Here is a 19,858-nt window from a genome sequence, read left to right as displayed (position 1 = left end):
AGATGAGGCCACGTTCTCTCCCTGTAAAGTCTTGTATCAATCAACATGTACGTCTAGTATTATTGTTTGTTAATCAAGGGTTTATTACGAGAGGTCAAATTTAAATCGGCAACGCAACTGTATACGATCAACATGGTTAAATTAAGTTGCACACTGAAGACGAACATGCAATTGGGTGTGGCCGGCATGCATGCAACTATGCACGTCCGACGTGTGTGCAACGGGTGAAAACTATTTTTTTTGAAAGTTAGAAAACTATTTATTTAGAAGAAGAAGAAAGTTGGACATGCAATTATGCATGACCGACCAACATGGAATTGCGAGCGAGTGACATGTGTCCAATCAGGTTTGCACATGGGCAACATGTGTGCAGTCAGTGAAAATATTTTTGATTTTTTAAAACAAAGCTTTTTAATTAAAAAACAGAACATGAAAAGGCTAACAAGAGTTGCTTATCTAGCAAAATATTTTTTTAACACAAAAGTCAAGCAGAAAAAGGAAATACAAGTAAATAAAAGAAACAAGAAATGTGTTAAAACGAAAGTGAAAAAAAATCAACTACCATTGTTGTTAGGAAGAGAGACGAAAGAAGGTTAAAAAGCACAACAATCAAAAGGAACTTAGAAGAAAAATAAAGAAACAAGAAAAAAAATAAAAAAATAAGTTTAAGGTGTCCGCGGTTGACACGACATAGCCATGGTAGGCGACCGAGAGTCTCGTTGAATGTGTCAGAAGCGCCGGAAGGAGACGTGGGAGGTGGCGCTGGTGGGGCCATGATGGCAGCGAGCTCATCCGACACGGTGACGATGACCACAAGCTCCAGCTCATGACCATGTTTGGTGGTGGCAGGAGGAGGCTCGGAGGAGGCTCAGGCCAACTCCAGCGCACGACCCCAAACAGACGTCCGTTTTGGCCTGTTTTCGTCCGTTTAGGGCGGCCCATGTCCGGTTGGGTCCTCTGGGTTGTCGGTGCGCCCAGCGCGCGGCCGCACCCCAAATCAAGTCCGTGGTGGACGTGATTAAAAAACGCAAAAACCTAAAATAAAATGTGGAAAAATATAAATAGACGCAAACATAAAAAGATAAACATAATTTGGGGTTTTACGGCCACAAAACGGCCCAAGTTCCACGGTCCACGACCATAATTAACATAAAAAAAACAGCGCCCGCGCCTCCTGGCGTGCCAATCGATGTCGTGCCCGTCGTCGTCTTCTCAGTGGCCATCGTTGTCTTCGTCGTCCCTGACGAGGTCGACGTAGGCCGGCGGCATCCAGAGGTGGGACGACAGTGCCTGGTACACGGGAGGTGCCTGCACCACCTCCTCCCGTGGCGACGCCTCCCGCTCCGATGACCGCGGCGGCGTGGGGGCACCAGTTCATGCCCCCCACAGCGTCGACCATCTCTGGAGCCGTGCACGACCAGCTCCACGCTTGGCCCACCAGCCCCGGGTGGAAAGCGGCGATGGGCAACTCCTCGTTGACCTCCTCTTCAGCGTCCCCCATCTCCAGCTCGGGGATGGCAACGTCGCTGGCCGCAGAGAGGGCCATCATCTCCTGGAAGCCCTCCCATTGACGCTCATCGTGTGTCTTCATGGAGTCCCACGCATTGGATGAGCCGGGCCTCCTCCTCCTCCTTTGTCATGCGAGGAGGCGGTGGTGGCGACGGAGATGGTGAAGGCGACGGCGTGGGCGTAAGGCTGCGCACCCGCGTACGCCTGCACACCTGGGGAGCAGCCGCTCCGCGCTCTGGACGTGGCCGCCGCGGCCTCGACGACGTGTCGACGAAGAAGGAGGCGCGCCGCACATCGTGCTAGTCCGTTAACCAGGTGTCCCAGAGCTCGGAGTCGGGAGCAAACCTGGGGTCATAGAAGAGGTCGTCGGGGAGGAGGCGGCGGCGGCGCTCGATCTCCTGGCGCCGGGCACGGCCGCTCGTCGTGACCGGCGGGATAAGCACCTGGGCGGCAGATAGATGCCAGTTATTGGGGAGGTGCGCGTCGCTCCAGGGGAGCGGCGTCCTCGTCTCCCAATAACGCCAGCATACATCCACACCAATGTAGTGTCGGCCGCCCTCGTCGGCGGGCCTGGGCGCGACGGAGAATGCGGGCGGCGCGGGGGCCCGATGCGGTGGTGATGCGGGCTCCTCTTTCACGACACGACCACAACGGCCTGACAACGAGCCAGCCTCGCGATCGTGCTTCCCCTTGGGCCGGTGTTCCAGAACCCCATGGCTGCGAGGCGGCCGGCTGGCGAGATCGAGGACGGGGAGAGGGGGAGCTAGGCTAGGGTTTCAGCCGTGTCGGGTTTCAAGGATGCAGCATGGGCTGGAGTGGGGAGTGTGGACGGCGACCGGTCCACGGCTTTCCATTTAAGAAGGACGGCGACTGTTCGCTGGGCGGATGACATGTGGGGCTGACCGCGCATGTGCATTATTGCCGGGCGGTGGGAGGTAGGTGGCCGCCTGCCACGCGGCCCCGGACGCGGACGAGCGAGGTGTCCATTTACTGTCCGCCGCGATCCAAATCCCGCGCATGTTTGCGCACGAAATGGGACGGCCTGGACACAAAACGGACCAGATAGGTCCAGGCCGTCGCGCGCTGGGCCGTCTGGTTTGTCCGTTTTGCTCCAAATGAACGGGGCCGGGCGGGATGGGGTCACGCGCTGGAGTTGGCCTAAGGCGGCAACATAGTCGGCAATAGGCAGGCACATGTGCGGCAAGGGCGTCGTGACCGGAAAGGTCCGCAGCAACGACTTTGATAGTGGCGCTAGGTGATCTTTTGGAAAGAAATTTTCTTCCATCATTGTGTTAGGGAGAGGATACGAATGGAGCAAATTCTGCTAAAACATATGCACATGCTAAAGTTTGCTCTTTCCTAATTTAAACTCAACTCTTCAAATTTTATGGAATTGAGTTTTAAAAAAAAAAACTTAGCTAGATGTTTTTATCACTTTTGAGGGTTCTGAAGCAGACTGATGTTCATGACCATTATAGTAAGGGTAATCCGCTAAATAGTTTAGTGGGCCATGATGATGGCATGCTACTTAGTTGCTGGTTGGATGTACTACATCCACCTAGATCATCCCAGATGTTCACATTTCATGCAAAATGATCAGTACAAGTCCAGATGAGGTGATCTTTTCTTTTTTTAAACTGAAAAAGTATATATTTGTTGTTCATGGGGTAACGTTCGTTCTCCTTGAACTCAGCCTCAGGTTTGTGAAGGATGCTAGAATGTACTCCCTCCGTCCTGTAATGTAAGACGTTTAGTGTCAAAAAACGTCTTACATTATGGGACGGAGGGAGTAGAAGTGATGGCTAGGACAATGAGGATGTTAGTGGATTTCATGAACGCATTACTAGGAACTTTGGCAAGTGAGTCTATGCTATTATGCATATAATCTCGAGCAAGAGGCTGGACCGGTCAAAGTGTAGCATGGGGAATTTTGAGCCCCCATCACACAAGAATGTCGGCATTCTCTGAGCATATATTTGTGACCGTGATCTTTGGTACAAATGCTACCATATTATTGTGCCTTTTAACTGTCGCTTTAGTTGGGCAAAGGAAGACTCACTGAAGAAAAATCCGTCAAAGGCGATATTTTTCAGAACTGAATCGTATCATCCGGGTGTTTGGAAAAACAAGATTTTGTGCAAATATTTTGCACAACCTGTTGGCGCAGGAATAAATTCCGCTAAACGTTTCACAGCAAATTCATTTGTTTAATCTAGGATTTGATTCGACATGGTACATCCCTTCTCCTGTCTTCGCTGGGACACAAGTTGGCCGCAATCTTTCGACAAATGCGGTCGTTTTGCTGACGCTGTCACAACTCACAGGTCCAGATCCATCACTTGCTAAATGTACCAGCCGCGAAATGATGTCAGCGGAACAAAAGACAGCCAACTATGATCGAATGCAGCCGACAACGCCTAGAGTTCTAGAAAGTACATTGCACAAATCTTAAAGCACCGCTGTTAAGAGATGTTCTTCTCAAACCATGGCTGATTTCTGTTAGAGAAACCGTCATTGTTTTACAGAAACACTAACGTCCACACGTGTGGGCATTCCCCGACTCGCCCACACGTCTGGACCGTCGCTCACTGTCTTCTGCACGAATCTTGACACGAAAAAGTGGATTTGGTGTGCCACGTAGGACGGGGCTGGTGCATGGGCATTGAAGAGTTTGCCCACACGCCCGCATCATGCTGTTTGCCAGTTGCGCTGTATGGGCGAACTAGTTTCCGCCCACACAGCCACCACCTAGTTCATGCGCATGTGGGCGAACTGCTTTTCGCCCACACGACACTCCTACGTTGTGGATGCAACTGCAGTTACTCGAACGTGGCAACTAGGTAAACACACATGACAACTGTGATTCTTTGCTAGACGGCAACTGCAATTGCGCGTACGTGGCAACTAGATAAACACACATGGCAACTGTGATTAACAATACATGGCAATTATGGTTGGACCACACGTGGCAACTAGGTAAACACACATGACAACTACTGTTTGACCATATATGGCAAGTAGTTAATCAGACATGGCAACTACGGTTTAATTACACGCGGCAACTACCATAAATTAGACATGGCAACTATAGTTAACCAAAACAAATAGAGTTGCCATGCTTTTACAATTACACTTGCCACCCCGAATAACTACATCTGTCAACCAGGATGGCAACTAAATCGTCATCCCGCGGGGTACCTAATGTAGCTGCACCAGGACGTATGGGCATTTTTGCTTCGTGCCACACGCGCGGGATGAAGATGAGTAATATTTGTTAGGCGTGTGGCACGAAGTAGCCGCGCCCACACGTGTGGGCAATTCTAATGTCCGTCCATACATAGCCCGTGTGGGCTGCCTCCTGCTCACACCACACACGATGTGTGAGCGCATGTCAAATATATCACACGTGTGGTGGATATCGGTGTCCTTGTTTTAACAGCAGTTTGGTCAAGCAAAGTATCCAAAGGAAAGCATACATGGAGATTTAAACTGATAGCAGGAAATCCTTGCACCACGAAACGGCTGCGCTGAAGTTTTAGGGCAAGAGATCAACCTATTTTTTTTTATTCATTTAGAAGCGTCAACCTAAAATTTTATTTTAGGCTTCTAAAATAAAATGTAGGTTGGTCTTGTAGAATAAACTGAGGAGAGGGCAGCTTATTTTCATAGTCAGCCATAAACCCCAAAAGAACCGACCCTTAGATGAGTTCGAGATCCTCTTCATCGGCAGTGCCCATCCATGGTGTGGACTAGAAAGTAAGACCAAATACCAGAGATCATGCCAAGCCGACGCAATTACAGGCGAGTCTTGTCCTATTTGAATCACCATCTAATTTTTATGAGAATTGTTTTTTTCTTGATAAAAGACAATATATTAATATCAAGATGATACCAATTACACCATGCCTCTACAATAACACAATCTCGAAACTTAGTCGATGCATGGAGTATGCACACAATCAAAAAATTATTGAGAAGGAAAAACAAATGAAAAGCGATGCACCCAACTATCCACCATCTTCGAAAGCAACACCTCTAGAAAGGAAAAGACGCTCATAGTCCCGTTGTCGCAAGATCCAACTACTCATATCTTGTGGTTGCACCCCTGGAGAGCAAGCAATGCCTTCAACAAGGAAATGACGTGTAAGCTTGCCCCCATGCTAGGTGCAACCATAGATGATCAAACCCCGCCACCTTCTGACATGATATTTTCTCGCCAATTCCCATCTAGGATAGTTTACGTGACAAAGATCCAGGTGGTGCACACGAAGACAATTTACCCAGGTTTAGGTCCTCAGAGAGGTAATACCCTACTTCCTACTTGTCTACATTGATGATCGAGTCTCGTATGAGAACTAGGGTATGTGTTTATAAGGGGGTCGATCGCAAGACTGTCTAGGGGCTGAAGTCTCAGATGTCAACTAGAATCAGGTGTCGATAGAGGGAGGAGGGGGTCCCTGCCTGGGCTTATATAGGTGAACGAGGTAGGTTACAAGTCCAGTCGGTCGAGGAGTTGTCATAAGCTACGTTTGGTAACAACCAGGATTGGTTAATATATGTCGTATAGAGACGGTTTCCTAGCCTAATACAGAGAGGAGTCTACGTCTTGTCCTCCAAGGTGGTGATGCGCTTCAGATTGTCGGTGGACATTGAGTTGCAGGCTTGGGCCTCTTTTGTCCTTCGTGACTATACTGCGGGGTCAGGGCAACATCAGAAGCCCCCCCAGCTCTTTGAGGTCTTGGTTGTTGATCCCATTTTTGTCCAAATGGTTCCGAGATGATGACCGGATTGCTTGAGTTCCTCTGATCGACAGACCTATGATGAGATCAAAAGTAACTGAAATAAGATTCTTAGAAATCCTTGGGATCTGAAAGACCCTCAACCTGATAGGTAGAGTTATATGTCATTTGTTGCCTAGTTGAGTCTAATTCTGGTGATGTGTGATCTTAGTATATCTGGTAGAAGTTGGCGTATTGCCGTCGGTTGGGCATGTCAACAATTCAAAAAAAAGTTTTTCATGAAATATCTAGGGCTAGTTTGATTTTTCCAGCCAGGGCTTGCTAGAGGGATATTTAGAGAATCTTCTATCTGATCTAGAATGAGTTTCAGTGTTGTCTTTGATCAAAACCACTGAATAGAGCCTGATGATAGCTCAAGTGTGAGTATAGTTAGATCATGGTTTTTTTAGAAAAGGAGGAAGACCCCCGGCCTCTGCATCTGGATGATGCATACAACCATTTTATTAATTATTAACACAAGACCTTACAAAGTCATACAACAGTAAGACTAAAGCCACCGTCTAAGCAATATCTATCGCACTCCTATCCAGATGATGAAGGGGCGCTGATAGTCTGGGCCTAATACCAAACAGACCTCGCAGCCAAACCTAACATCTAAGACCTGAGGTCCCAAGCAGGATGCCTGCCGGGTATGGGCACCCACCAGTCTATGATGATGTGTGATGTGTGATCTTACTCTCCTATGCAGCAGTCAACTTAGGGCCGTCTGCTTGGCATGACATGATGTGTGATCTTACTCTCCTATGCAGTAGTCAACTTAGGGTCATCTGCTTGGCATGACATGATGTGTGATCTTACTCTCCTATGCAGCAGTCAACTTAGGTTCGTCTGCTTGGCATGACATGAATTAAAACATGATCTCTTGAAGTATTTAACATAGGAAACCGGTCCTAATTGTTAGCTAGAGCCTGCATGTGGGGTACTTAGTGAGTTTTCTTGTACAAACTAGAACAAACTTAGTATACCTCTAAATAATTAGAGCATCTCGTCTCCTAATCACGTTCTTGCATAGAAGTTAGTAATCTTAGTTTCCCCTTCAGACGTTCTACAAGATCACTACAGAGCCCTTTGGTGGAATATCCACCATTGAAATTTGCTAGACAGGTACACTGTGACAGTGTACTAAATTGGGAATGGCCAGTCTGCCAGGAAGCCCGTCAGTTGACCGGCCTCAAGGCTCCGTAGGCCAGGATGCGGCAGGGGCTCTCCGCCCTACAGAAAGTCCATCTTCTAGAAGGTTCTACATCTTGGCGTGCAAGTCAACGATCCCTTAACCGATTGGGGCTCTAGGTCGGTTAGGAAAAATGTAACCCTAGACCGCGTCCCTCTTTATAAGGCGAGGCTAGGAGGCAATTCGGGATCATCTTCTTGTCATCATCTCGGTAGCAACAAATCTACTCATATTTTAATCCCCTCACACGAGGCGTTTCCCCACAATCGATCAAAACAAAGGCAAGATTAGGGTGTTACATCAATCATGAGGGACCAAACCGGGGTAAATTCGCCGTGTGTGATCCCATATGGAACATTTGGCCGCGTTCTCCACCCTACTGGGATACTCAATACGTTAGTTGGCGCGCAAGGCAGGGGTACACCGATCGGAAATCTATCCAGATTTGATCTCAACCTCAAGCCGACAGCTTCGGACCGGGCAAGAGCTTTTTCTTCGGACCCTTCACCTTCATCGTAGATCAGACAGGCCGACCACACCAGCCCGCCACCTGCTACTGAAGTACGCATCATCAACCAAAGTGGCTTCCGTCGATGTGGCAACATGCAACAGTAGATGTTCTCCCAAATACTCCCCATGGAGCTCAAGACCCACTCGGCATCACCAATGATGGCTGGGCCTTCAGTAGGCCACCAGCACGCCCTAACACAACAAGAGCGGTCTACATGACAATGCCTGCCAAAACTGAATTTGGATTGGTCCGGACTACATCCCCCACCCAGGGAAATTTTCCTTGGTGCCTGACCGGATCATCCTCGACATCCACCTACCCAAAGTACTCATGTACGGAGGTAGCAGAATCAACACTCTTCCTCGACACACTGACCAAGATAGGGATATCTAGGAATTGCTTAAATCCCAACCGACTTCCATGGTTCTGTGTCGGGACAAAAGGTGTTGCCCTTGGGTCAGATATCACTTGATATTATTTTTGGGGACGAAAACAACTCCTGATCCAAAACCTTGTCATTCGAGGTCGTCCCATTCCAGAGTGATTATGACGCCCTCTTGGACCGGCCATCATGTGTGAAATTTGGCGCTGCCTTGTTATGCATATCTAAGATGTCAGGCCTGAACGACATATGACCGCCCGAGACGATACCGATAGGGCACTAGAAGTGGAGGTCGCCACCTTGGAGTGCACCGAAGCTGCCTTGGCGTCAGCAGAACTAGAAGAAATCAAGAACCACTTCAATGCCCAGGAAGTCTATACCCGGCCCCGCCTTTTAGCTCGCAGAGGACACCAATAAGTACCAAGTGCACATCATAGGAGGAGAATTGAGCGCGAAACAAGAAGCCGGGCTTGTACAGTTTCAATGGAAAAACTGGGACATCTTTTCCTGGAGACCAGCTGACATGCCTGGCGTCTCTGCACACATCGTTGAGCATAGTCTTTACGTCCGTAAGGATGCGAGGCCGGTCAAACAAGCCTTGCGGCGCTTTGCCACTAAGAAACACTGCACAATCAGAGAAGAAATCGTCCAACTCTTAGCCGTCGGCTTCATTAGGAAGGTCACCCACTCCGAATGTCTGGCCAACCCGGTAATGATAAAAAAGAACATGTCATGGTGCAATGCATCGACTACACCAACCTCAACAAGACTTATCCCAAAGTCCTATTCCCACTGCCCAACACTGACCAAGTAATTGATTATGTGGGTTGTGAGTGGCGCTCTTCTTGGTGGACACCTACTCCAGTTACCACCAAATCCAGGAAGGAGTCAGATCAAGAAACAAAAAACTTCTTTGTTACGTCCTTTGGCCTGCTACATCATGATGCCTTTTGGGCTCAAGAATGTGGGCTCCACCTACCAATGAACAATGCAAAAATGTCTGCATGATCAGATAGGGATCAATGTGGAGGCATACATCGATGACGTGGTCGTCAAAACACATGGTAGAACAAATCTGTTGCTCAACCTCATGCAAACTTTCATCGCTTCTGGATGAAGCTAGATCCAGACAAATGCATCTCCGGTGTTCCTTCAGGCCGACTCCTATGCTTCATCATCTCCCAACATGGCATAGAAGCTAATCCGCATGAAATCAAGGTGGTCATCAAGCTCGAGCCACCTGAAATTGCAATAAAGCATAGAAACTTGCGGGCTGCGTTGCATCTTTAAGCCGGCTTATCTCCAGCCTTGGTTAAAGGATGCTCACACTTTATAGGCTCATGAGGAAGACCAGGGAATTCCCATGGAAAAATGAGGCACGAGTTGCCCTCGCAAAACTGAAGCGTTCTGTAATCAAACCCCATCTTGGCATCACATGCAAAAGTTGAACCCATGTTGTTATACATATCTGCAACCACACAGGTGTCAATGTGGTGATAGCGGTACAGCGGGAGGCATAGGGAAAATACCAGAGTGTCCAACACCATGTATATTACATCAACGAAGTCATGTCGCACTACAAGACCACACTACCAGAAAATTGCTTATGACATGTTCATGTCAGCCCAGAAGTTGCGGCACTACTTTCAGCCGAACCCAATCACAATTTGACTATCCTTGAGAAACTACACAAGCCACTAGTTAAACTCATAGCCGAGTCAGAGGAGGACCCAGCCTCCATATACTTAGGGGCTGCAAAATACATAAACCAAGATGACACATAACCCCTCGCAGAGGTAGCCCTAGCTGATGACACGTAGAATTGCCAGTACCCTCGGTAGGGTGGCGAACATGGCTGGCAGTACTAGAATGAAGGTCACACGAGAAAGTTACCTAGGTTCGGACCCTCTGAGAGAGGTAACATCCTACGTCCTACTTTTGGCTTGTATTCATGGTGGAGTATCTCGTGCGAGGGTTGCTACTTGTGAGTTGCGTCGGGATTTTCACCGAAGAGGAAGGGTGAAGCAATATAGCGATATTATTTCTCTCAGTAGAGAACCATGGTTATTGAACCAATAGGAGACTCACGCAAACGCCTAGTAAACAGTGCATGCACACATAAGAGCAAATACTTGCACCCAACGCGGGCAAGAGGGTTGTCAATCCCCTTGTACTCGTTAATTATAAGGATTAATCTAATAGTTCTAGGTGTATAAATTGCAAAGTAAAATAAAAGAAATAAAATTCCAGTAAAGTATTTTTGGTTTTGTAATATGGTTAAAATAGACCCGGGGCCATAGTTTTCACTAGAGGCTTCTCTCTCATAAAAATAGCATACGGTGGATAGACAAATTACTATTAGGAAATTGACAGAAAAGGGCATAGTTATGACGATATTCATGGCAATGATCATATATATATGGGCATTATGTAGGAACAAAGTATGTCTACCATAGGGGGGGTTGAATGGGAGTTTTAATTTTTCTTCGGAAAACTCAAAACTATCAAAACCCAGCAGCAGAATGAATGGAAAACAAACTACAGGAAGCTAAATCTAAGTACCGAAAGGAAACTAAACATGCATTGAGACAAAACACATGAAGGAAAACATGTCGAATATAAACATGGCTAGAAGATATAGCTGGAGGTGCTCGATGGCAACAGGGTATTTGTTTGACCAGTCCGTCCTTCTGCATAAGGACTACGTCTGGTTGGAGGGGTTGTGACTTAACACGGAAGATAAACTCTCTTAACCCTATTCTCCTCAACAATTGGCTCGTCAACCAATGCCGATTACTCATGGTAGATACTTGAAGGCGATCTCCGAACCTTTACAGACTTCTTCTTCGAGAACCACAATCACTCTTGGTCTCTGAAGAAATTGACACCTAACCGTCTAGAGACTTTGCAGCTCTCAAGAGTTATAGGCGGAGCATACTGGACTTAGATTCGAGTGACGCTAACCACTATCTAATTCTTCGGCTCTAGGGGTTTTCTCTCGGTGGATTTTAAACTCAAATCACTCAGAGTGGGTTGATCAGCAATCTTCTCAGAATCAAACAGAGCAGCCACCGGACAAAGCCAGCGCGGGGTGGCTATTTATAGCCCCAGCCTTTCGGATGGGAAATGACCATTTTGGACACAAGGTCTAGCCAATGGCCAACCGACACATTTGCAACGGTCGGATTTTGGAGCAACGGTAACATTACTTGAGGAACAAGTAATGCTAACTCATCGGTCTAAGACAAATCTCTCACAGGGAAGAAGATCACATTCTCTTGCTGGCAAGTATTTGCTCGGAACACAAAGAGATTTCTCTCACAACTTTCATAGGATTTGGGTTTAGCATCGGAGAATCAAAGTTTCGAACACTACACCCCTCTTAATAGTGCAATGGTCCTATGACTCAATGACAAGAAGAAGAACTATAGAATGAATGCTACATCTTCAATTCGGCTTCAATCTCTTCGAACACAGTCAATATCCTCGGACAGGCACCGAACCAATTGATTCACATCATCAATTTTTAGGGGTCACTCTTGTTAACATCATCTTCGGTGATAACACTACTGCAGGATGCTGCTAACGCGACACTACGATCAGAGACCCTTTGACGAAACTATGTGTAATGCAATAATCGCAAATGGTGGTGTAAAAGAACCGTCAAAAAAGGTGCAAAACATTTGCGATAACGGATGCATCAAACACGGCTCAGATTTTACTTGTGTGTGCGATGCTGGGCATACAATTGATCCAGCAGAATTGTTTGCGATGAGGAAGAACAACAGAAACGGGCAATCATATCAATGTGTGTGCGATATACGGCATACAGTTCGCTCTGATGAACCGTTTGTGATGATTGAGGTGAACACAAATGATTCATCGTAACAAGATGTGTGTGATACCCGGCAAACAGTTCAACAAACCAACCTGTGGGCGATAATGTAGAAGATCTCTATCGAATACATATTACTAACCGTCTGCGATGATATTGATAGGATAAACAGATATGTATATAGTCTGCTTAATTTAGTCCTTCTTGTTGCTGTTGTTGTTGTTGGATGGCCCCCCACATCGTCTTGGCGAGGATGCTTCTTGCCGCTGACCGTTGGCTTTTCATCGCCGCCGCCGTCGTCATCGTCGTTGCTGTCGTCGTCCTCCTCCTCGTCGTTCGACCATTCGTCCTCCTCATCATCGTCGTCCTCTTCTTCGTCCTCCGACAGATCCTTGTCCGTCTGGTTGTCGTCTGACGACTCAGAAGGTGGCGTCCCTTCAATGAACCAGATATAATAAAGGTCTGGGCTCGACGCCGGACTCATGGAAGACGAGTGTGATGATTCCGATGTTGACCTATCATCGGGCACCAGACTGCTGGCCGAACTTTCATCCTCGCTGTCGCTCGACATGGCTGCAGAGTGTGTGCCGGGAAGTAGCACGGCCTGCCGGGGACAATGAAGATGGTGGACACTTAAGCGGGATATGTGGAGAAGAGGAACTGCCAATTAAAGCGGGGGTTGACGTATTATCTAACCGCAATTATTTGTACCCAGTCGCTCCAAATTCCCGGGGTTGCGCAACACTCCTATTGACTATTTGGCTAGTTTCCTTTTTCAGGACAAAAACAAGGAACGAGTTTTGGGATTATGCACCGATACCGGTACGAACGGAGTAGGACAGTTGGCAAGCAATACATTGAGATCTTCTTATTGATAAAGCCAGTAATAATCAAACTACAAAGGAAAAGAAAAAAGACAAAGAAAAATATCTGCGCGAATCTTCGTGTAACATCAATGGCATAGGACCTAGATGTGCATTACTCAGAGCACATCTAGATGTGCTTTAGCAATACTGTCAAACAAAACCCCTAATCATCATTGCAAACAACACATAGACCATGGCTAATGCGACAACCACAACACATATATGTTGGAGTATACGGCACACTGTTTATACATGTCGTTTGTGTCAGGTATTACAACGTCACACATGATTTGCGCACCAAACCGTGTGAGAACACAACGTAGGTGAGACACGATTGCCGTTACATAACTGTATGTGATGTACTATCCTATACATATAATTGAGTTACAGTGATACCGTGTAAATAGCCGCTCTGTCGATATCCATAAAAAATAGCTGGTACGCATCTAGAGATGGCGGCGACGGCCTAGGCAAGGGCTACCAGAGAAGAGGTCAATCCTCGGTAGGTGGGCGGTGGCGGCGTCATTGGAGGTCAATCCTCGGTCTGTGGCGGGAGATAGGAGGAGCTCAGCCGTCGAGGTCGGCGGCGACGTGATTCGAGCACATCCATCACGGTCGATGGCGGGATAGTAGAGGTCGAACTTCAGGCGGTAGCCGCACTAAGCTTTGCTCCTCGACCCTGCTGTCTCGGCGTGCCACCACATCGCGCTTCTCTATGTGCTGGGTGGAGGTCGCCGCACGGCTACTTAATTAAGGTATTCTTTTCGTGAGTGGCTTAGTTAAGGTATCCAATTCCTAAGGGTAGTGTTGTACTAGTACTCTGCGTGTAAATTGAATGGCCATGAAATTTTGTCATTGCACGTCTGGATAACAATATGGAGCACCCTCAGTATTATGAAAATAAAGCCTTGTGATTTATGCACGCATCATTGGGTAGCAGTTAATCCGTATATCAATGTTGTTGTTTTGTTTTTAATTACCATTCGCGTGGTGCAGATGGAACGATCTGAATGGATGAAGGATCAGAATACCGCAGATTTTATCAGTGGCGTGATAGAGTTCATGAATTTGGCTGAAAGTACAAAGAGGAGAATTGGTGATGCAGATTACATCCTGTGTCCATGTGCTGATTGTGCCAATACAGAGTCACGTGTAGTTGCAGATGTCCAGTGGCACTTAGTCTCTTGGGGATTCATGGATGGATATACACGTTGGACCAGACACGGTGAAGACGAGGTCATGGATGAAGATACCCAGGGCCGTGAGATACCAAACCCCAATCAGTCTCACATGGATGTTGAATCTAACAAAGGGCAGAGGCGTCAAGCTACCGATGGAACACCGGAAAGCTGAAATGCCCACTGGAAAACCAAGACATCGACGCAGATGACGACGATCTTGATATGCCAGATTTTGCTGCTATGATTGCAGATTTCGAGGGCCCAGACGAGGATATAACTAAGTACAAGGATCTGCCAACCATTGATGCAGACTCTAAGAAAGAATTGTATCCAGGATGCAAAAATAAATATTCCAGGTTGAGTGCCACCCTGGCGCTTCTCAGAGTTAAAGCAGCAAAAAGTCTATTAAACAAGGGCTTCACAAAGATGTTAGGTATTTTCAAAGAAATTCTTCCGGAAGATAATGTGCTCCCCAGAAGCACGAATGAAGCGAAGAAAAATAAATTGTTTGCCCATTGGAACTTGCAGTATAGAAGATACACGCTTGTGTGAATGATTGTATATTGTACCGTGGTGAGTACAATGATTTTCGTGCATGTCCCGAATGCAAGCATGCATGATACAAGTGCAGGAGAGCAAAGGACAAGTACAAATTGGACGACGAGATCAAGACAGGAATCTCGTTCAAGGTTGTTTGGTACTTGCCTTTAATTCCAAGGTTGAGGCGATTGTTTGCAAATCCTAGAGAGGCAAAGAGGTTGCGGTGGCATCATGATGAGCGAATTGCGGATAAGTATATGAGGCACCCGAAAGATGGGGCTCAGTGGGAATTAATCGACAACAAGTTTGAAGACTTTGCCAAGGATCCTAGAAGTATAAGGCTTGGGGAGTGTACTGACGAGATGAATCCTTTTGGCGATATGAGCACCAATCACAGCACATGGCTAGTGCTTCTGTGCATATATAACCTAGCTCCTTGGTTGTATATGAAGAAAAAATGCATTATGATGTCAATGATTATCCAAGGCCCGAAGCAACCTGGAAATGACATCGACATTTACTTTCAGCTACTGGTAGAAGAACCATTGACAATGTGGATAGATGCACCTGCTGTAAAATGTTATGATGCTTACAAAAAGGAGATTTTCGACTAAATGCGATGCTGGTGCACACCATTCAAGATATGCCGGCATTAGGCAACACATCGTGGCAGAAAATAAAGGGAGATGTAGGGTGTGTCACATGCATGGATAGGACAGCTAGCAGAAGACTTCCCAACTCGTGTAAAACCGTGTATTTGCGTCATCGTAGGTTCTTACGGAAAAATCACCCATACCGAAAAATGAAAGCTGAATTTGATGGTACAACAAAGGTAGAAGTGGGCCCAAGACCCTATGATGGGGAGGTGGTCAACAACATGGCTAAAAAAATTAATGTCGTGCTTGGCAAGAATCACGCTAAGACGGTGAAACAAACACCCAAGGGTCAAGTGTTTAAGAAGAAATCGGTGTTCTGGAAATTACCTTACTGGGAGATTCTACATGTACGTCACAGCATTGATGTCATGCACGTAGAGAAGAACGTATGTGAAAGCATCGTTGGTACTCTGCTCAAGATTAAAGGTAAAAGAAAGGATGGTGAGGGTTCACGGCTCGATATGCTTGTTGATCAATCAAAAGGCAAGAGTGAAGCAGCAGATGATGACAAATTCATCAAAGCTCGCCAGAGTTACAATTTCAGTACAAAAGAAGCAACACAGTTCTTCACCTATTTGTTGTCAGTTAAGACACCCTCTTCCTACTCCACAAACATCAGAAGTCACGTGGATGTGAGCTCAGGTAAAATGAAGTTGGGACACATGAAGTCACATGATTGCCACGTGATGTTGACACAAATCCTCCCGGTGGCCATCAAGAATCTGTTGGACAAATATATAAGGAACATACTCATTGAGCTCTATGATTTCTTCAACCAACTATGGTAGAAAGTTGTAGATCCTGAAGAGCTGGATCATATGCAAGATGGTATTGCAAGAATATTTTGCAACCTAGAGATGTTTTTCCCATCGTCATTCTTTGATGTCATGGTCCATCTCACTGTGCACCTTGTCGATGAGATAAAGTATTGTGGTCCTGTGTTTCTTCGCAACATGTATCCATTTGAGCGGTTCATGGGAATACTGAAGCGCTTTTGTCGGAATCGAAACCATCCAGAGGCAAGCATCCTACAAGGTTATACCGCAGAGGAGGTGGTTGAGTTTTGCACCGAATAAATGAAACAACGACCTATAGGTTTGCCCCTCTCTCGCCACATGGGAAGGCTGAAAGGTAAGACGGTCCTTGCTGGCAGGCAAATGGCTGCACCCGGAGAATTGGCAGAGAAAGCCCATTTGACGGTACTGCTTAACAGCCCAGTTCTCACCGCTTATGCCAAAGAACACTTGGAGGAGATACGCCAAAGCTTCTTACCAATGGTGCCTTCATTAGATGTGGAGATGAAGGAGCACACTAAGAACTACGCTGAATGGCTGAAGAAGCGTTTGGCACAAGGATCCATCAATGACATTGCTACGTGGTTGGCACAAAAGCCATCACCTATGGTGTTGATGTACCAAGCATATGAAATAAATAGATACACGTTCTACATGGATGAATGTGATGAGAAGACCTTATATGAGAACAGCTCTGTTCGATTAGAATGCATGACTTTAGATGAAGCTGATAAAAGGGTATACTATGGAACCATCAAAGAGATTTGGGAGCTTGGCTATGTGAAAGTTAAGGTGGCATTATTCAGGTGCTCATGGATCCCTCTTGGTCAAGTAAAGGTTGATGATTATAGGAAGAGCTGTGTTAACATGACAACGATAGCATATCACGCGAACCCATTCATTCTTGTTAGCGATGCTACACAGATTTTCTTTGCGGAAAACCCTTTGCATAAGAACGGTCATGTAGTGATGCATAGGAAGAGGAGGGCACTGGGTGTCGACGATGTTGCCAATGAGGACGAGTATGATGAATTTGATGAGTTGCCAGCCAAGGGATCACGCAACCCTGTAACAGAGAAGCATAAAATCATAAAAAAAACAAGTTCATTCGGGGTCAACTTAATGATCCCAATTCCCCCATGTACATGGGAATTAAGCCATAAGATAAGTCTTTATGCCTACCTTGCAACTTAATTCGTTCAATTTAGAACTGTCACGTGTACTGAATTTGTGAGTTATGCCCGGTTTTGTGTTGATGTAAGAACCATTAAGATGTTGACCTTGATATGTTGTCAGCTCAGGCAATGAATATAAACTGTTTTTTGTCATTGTTATTATTATTATATCATAGAGGTAGCACACTCAATTGATCTCACTACAGCATGTGTGAACAAAAATATGTATGCAATCTGGATTGCGAATAGCACAGGGTTCATTGATGAAAGACGTGTGCCGACAAAACCCCGCCCACGATCTAAGTCGTGCGTTCTGATTGGCCAGAAGCCAAACCCCACGGATCGTACGTCTGCACCATTGGATGCTCCCAGATTTAACGGTGATCCTCATCCCTTTCGACAACACATGCAGTTCCGGTTATAATTTTTTATGCACAAAATGCACGTTAAACTCAAAAAATGTCTTAAATATAGCTAACGATACCCGAAATGCGCCAGAAAATAGAACCCGTGCTATAATGGTGATTGCGTACCGTGGAAATATTTATGAGGCCAAATGATGAAGTCACCGGCCACAGGAGTTTTAATTGACACGTCTCCTTTGGGAAACCATGATCCTTCATGTGAGATGCTCCGGTTTGGAAGGAACAATCATCAAAACTTGTGCCAAACTTTACCATTTTTCCCACGGGGCCGTGATAGCACGCCACAGGCACACATTGATTTTGATGATGTCCGGACTCCATCTGAATTTCCTGTAATTAAAATACCAACTAGGCTTACGCTAGTGGCCGCCTCGCGGCCGAAATGTTTGAAACTTCTCCCTGCTTCTCGAACAAACGGATGAAAACTCGCAAAGCGACGCACAAATGATTTCTACACCTTCTTTGCTAGGCTGGTCGTAATGGGATACCATAGCTAGTATCATGCCAACTAGGTAATTTTGATGAGCTGTCATAGAATTAAATGAAGAAAGAGAGGTTAAGTATCATATCATGAAACCGTGTGTCATAATAAATGCTATATATGCTACTATGTGTCATGCATCATACTAGCTAGTATATGATCGATACTAGCTAGCTACCTCTGTAATGCGCGCATAGTATCATAAGTTAGACTACATAGTGGGAGTAACATAGGTAGTAACATCACACATATCTAGATAAAATAGATGATGTGGCAAGCAATAAATGAAGAAAGAGAGGCATGTGGTAACATAGCTAGTTTCTAATAGTATGAGTAACATCACACATATCAAGGCAAGATGAGTCTATAGCTTAATAAATGAAGTGTTGTCCATGTTACCACACATATATGTTACTCCCCACTATAGAGGTAGTAACATAGAGTAGTAACATGGGCATGTTACTACTCTATGTTACTACCCATTGTGGCTAGTCTTAGTATCTTAGGTTGCCTTATTAATTGCCATGCATGACACAAAGTAGTACATCATTTAATATGTGATATAGTATATCATGATATGATACCCGGCCCACACCCTCTCTTTCCTCATTTAATTGTGTCCACATCATCCAAAAAGTCTAGTTGGTATGCATATGATACCGCTTGATACTCCCATTACGACCTACCTTAGGGTGGCCATAGTGGGGGTATCATAGCCAGTATCATGCACTTGAGAATAGCAAATATGATGATGTGTGGCAAAGAAGCAGTAACATAGATACTGTAACATATATAATATAAATGTTATACTACTTTGTGTCATGCACATGGCCATAAATACGGTCATCTATGGTATATATATACTAACTCTATGCTACTATATATATGCACTATAAGAAGGTACGTACATAATATCATACACACTATATAGTATCATATGCATGATACTATAGTATATATGATACTTCCCTACTATACAAAGGCTGGCCATGGTGGTGGTATATATCATAGCCGACGATACCATGCACTCGGAAAAATAGCAAGTATGCTATTGTGGCAAAGAATTAAATATAGTGAGGGTTAGAACCTCATGTTAAATGCGATGCTAATTTGTGTCATGCATGAAAATAAATATGATCTATGATACTGTATATACTCTATGTATTATACTATGCGCTATAATTGAAGGTAGTATCATACACTATAGCTAGTATAGATCATATATATATATATATATATATATATATATATATAGAGAGAGAGAGAGAGAGAGAGAGAGAGTAGCACTATTCTGATCCTAGGATCAGAATAGCTATTTGGATCACGTCGCGCCTTATAGGAGCCGCGGAGCTGTTCCCGAATCTGAAAAGACAAACGCACCGGAACTTCCCGTAAAACAAACTCTGCTCCCACCTTATCCACTCCCCCGCATCCTCCCACGATTCCCCCCGACAAACCCCCCGCCGTCGTCTCCCTGGCTCCGGTGCACCCCCCCGGTCGTCGCCTGCCTCGGCCTCGGCGCGCCTCCCTGGC

Source organism: Triticum aestivum, chromosome 2B (genome assembly GCF_018294505.1).
Source record: "Triticum aestivum cultivar Chinese Spring chromosome 2B, IWGSC CS RefSeq v2.1, whole genome shotgun sequence".
Taxonomy (NCBI): domain Eukaryota; kingdom Viridiplantae; phylum Streptophyta; class Magnoliopsida; order Poales; family Poaceae; genus Triticum; species Triticum aestivum.
Note: the sequence above shows the minus strand (reverse complement) of the source record.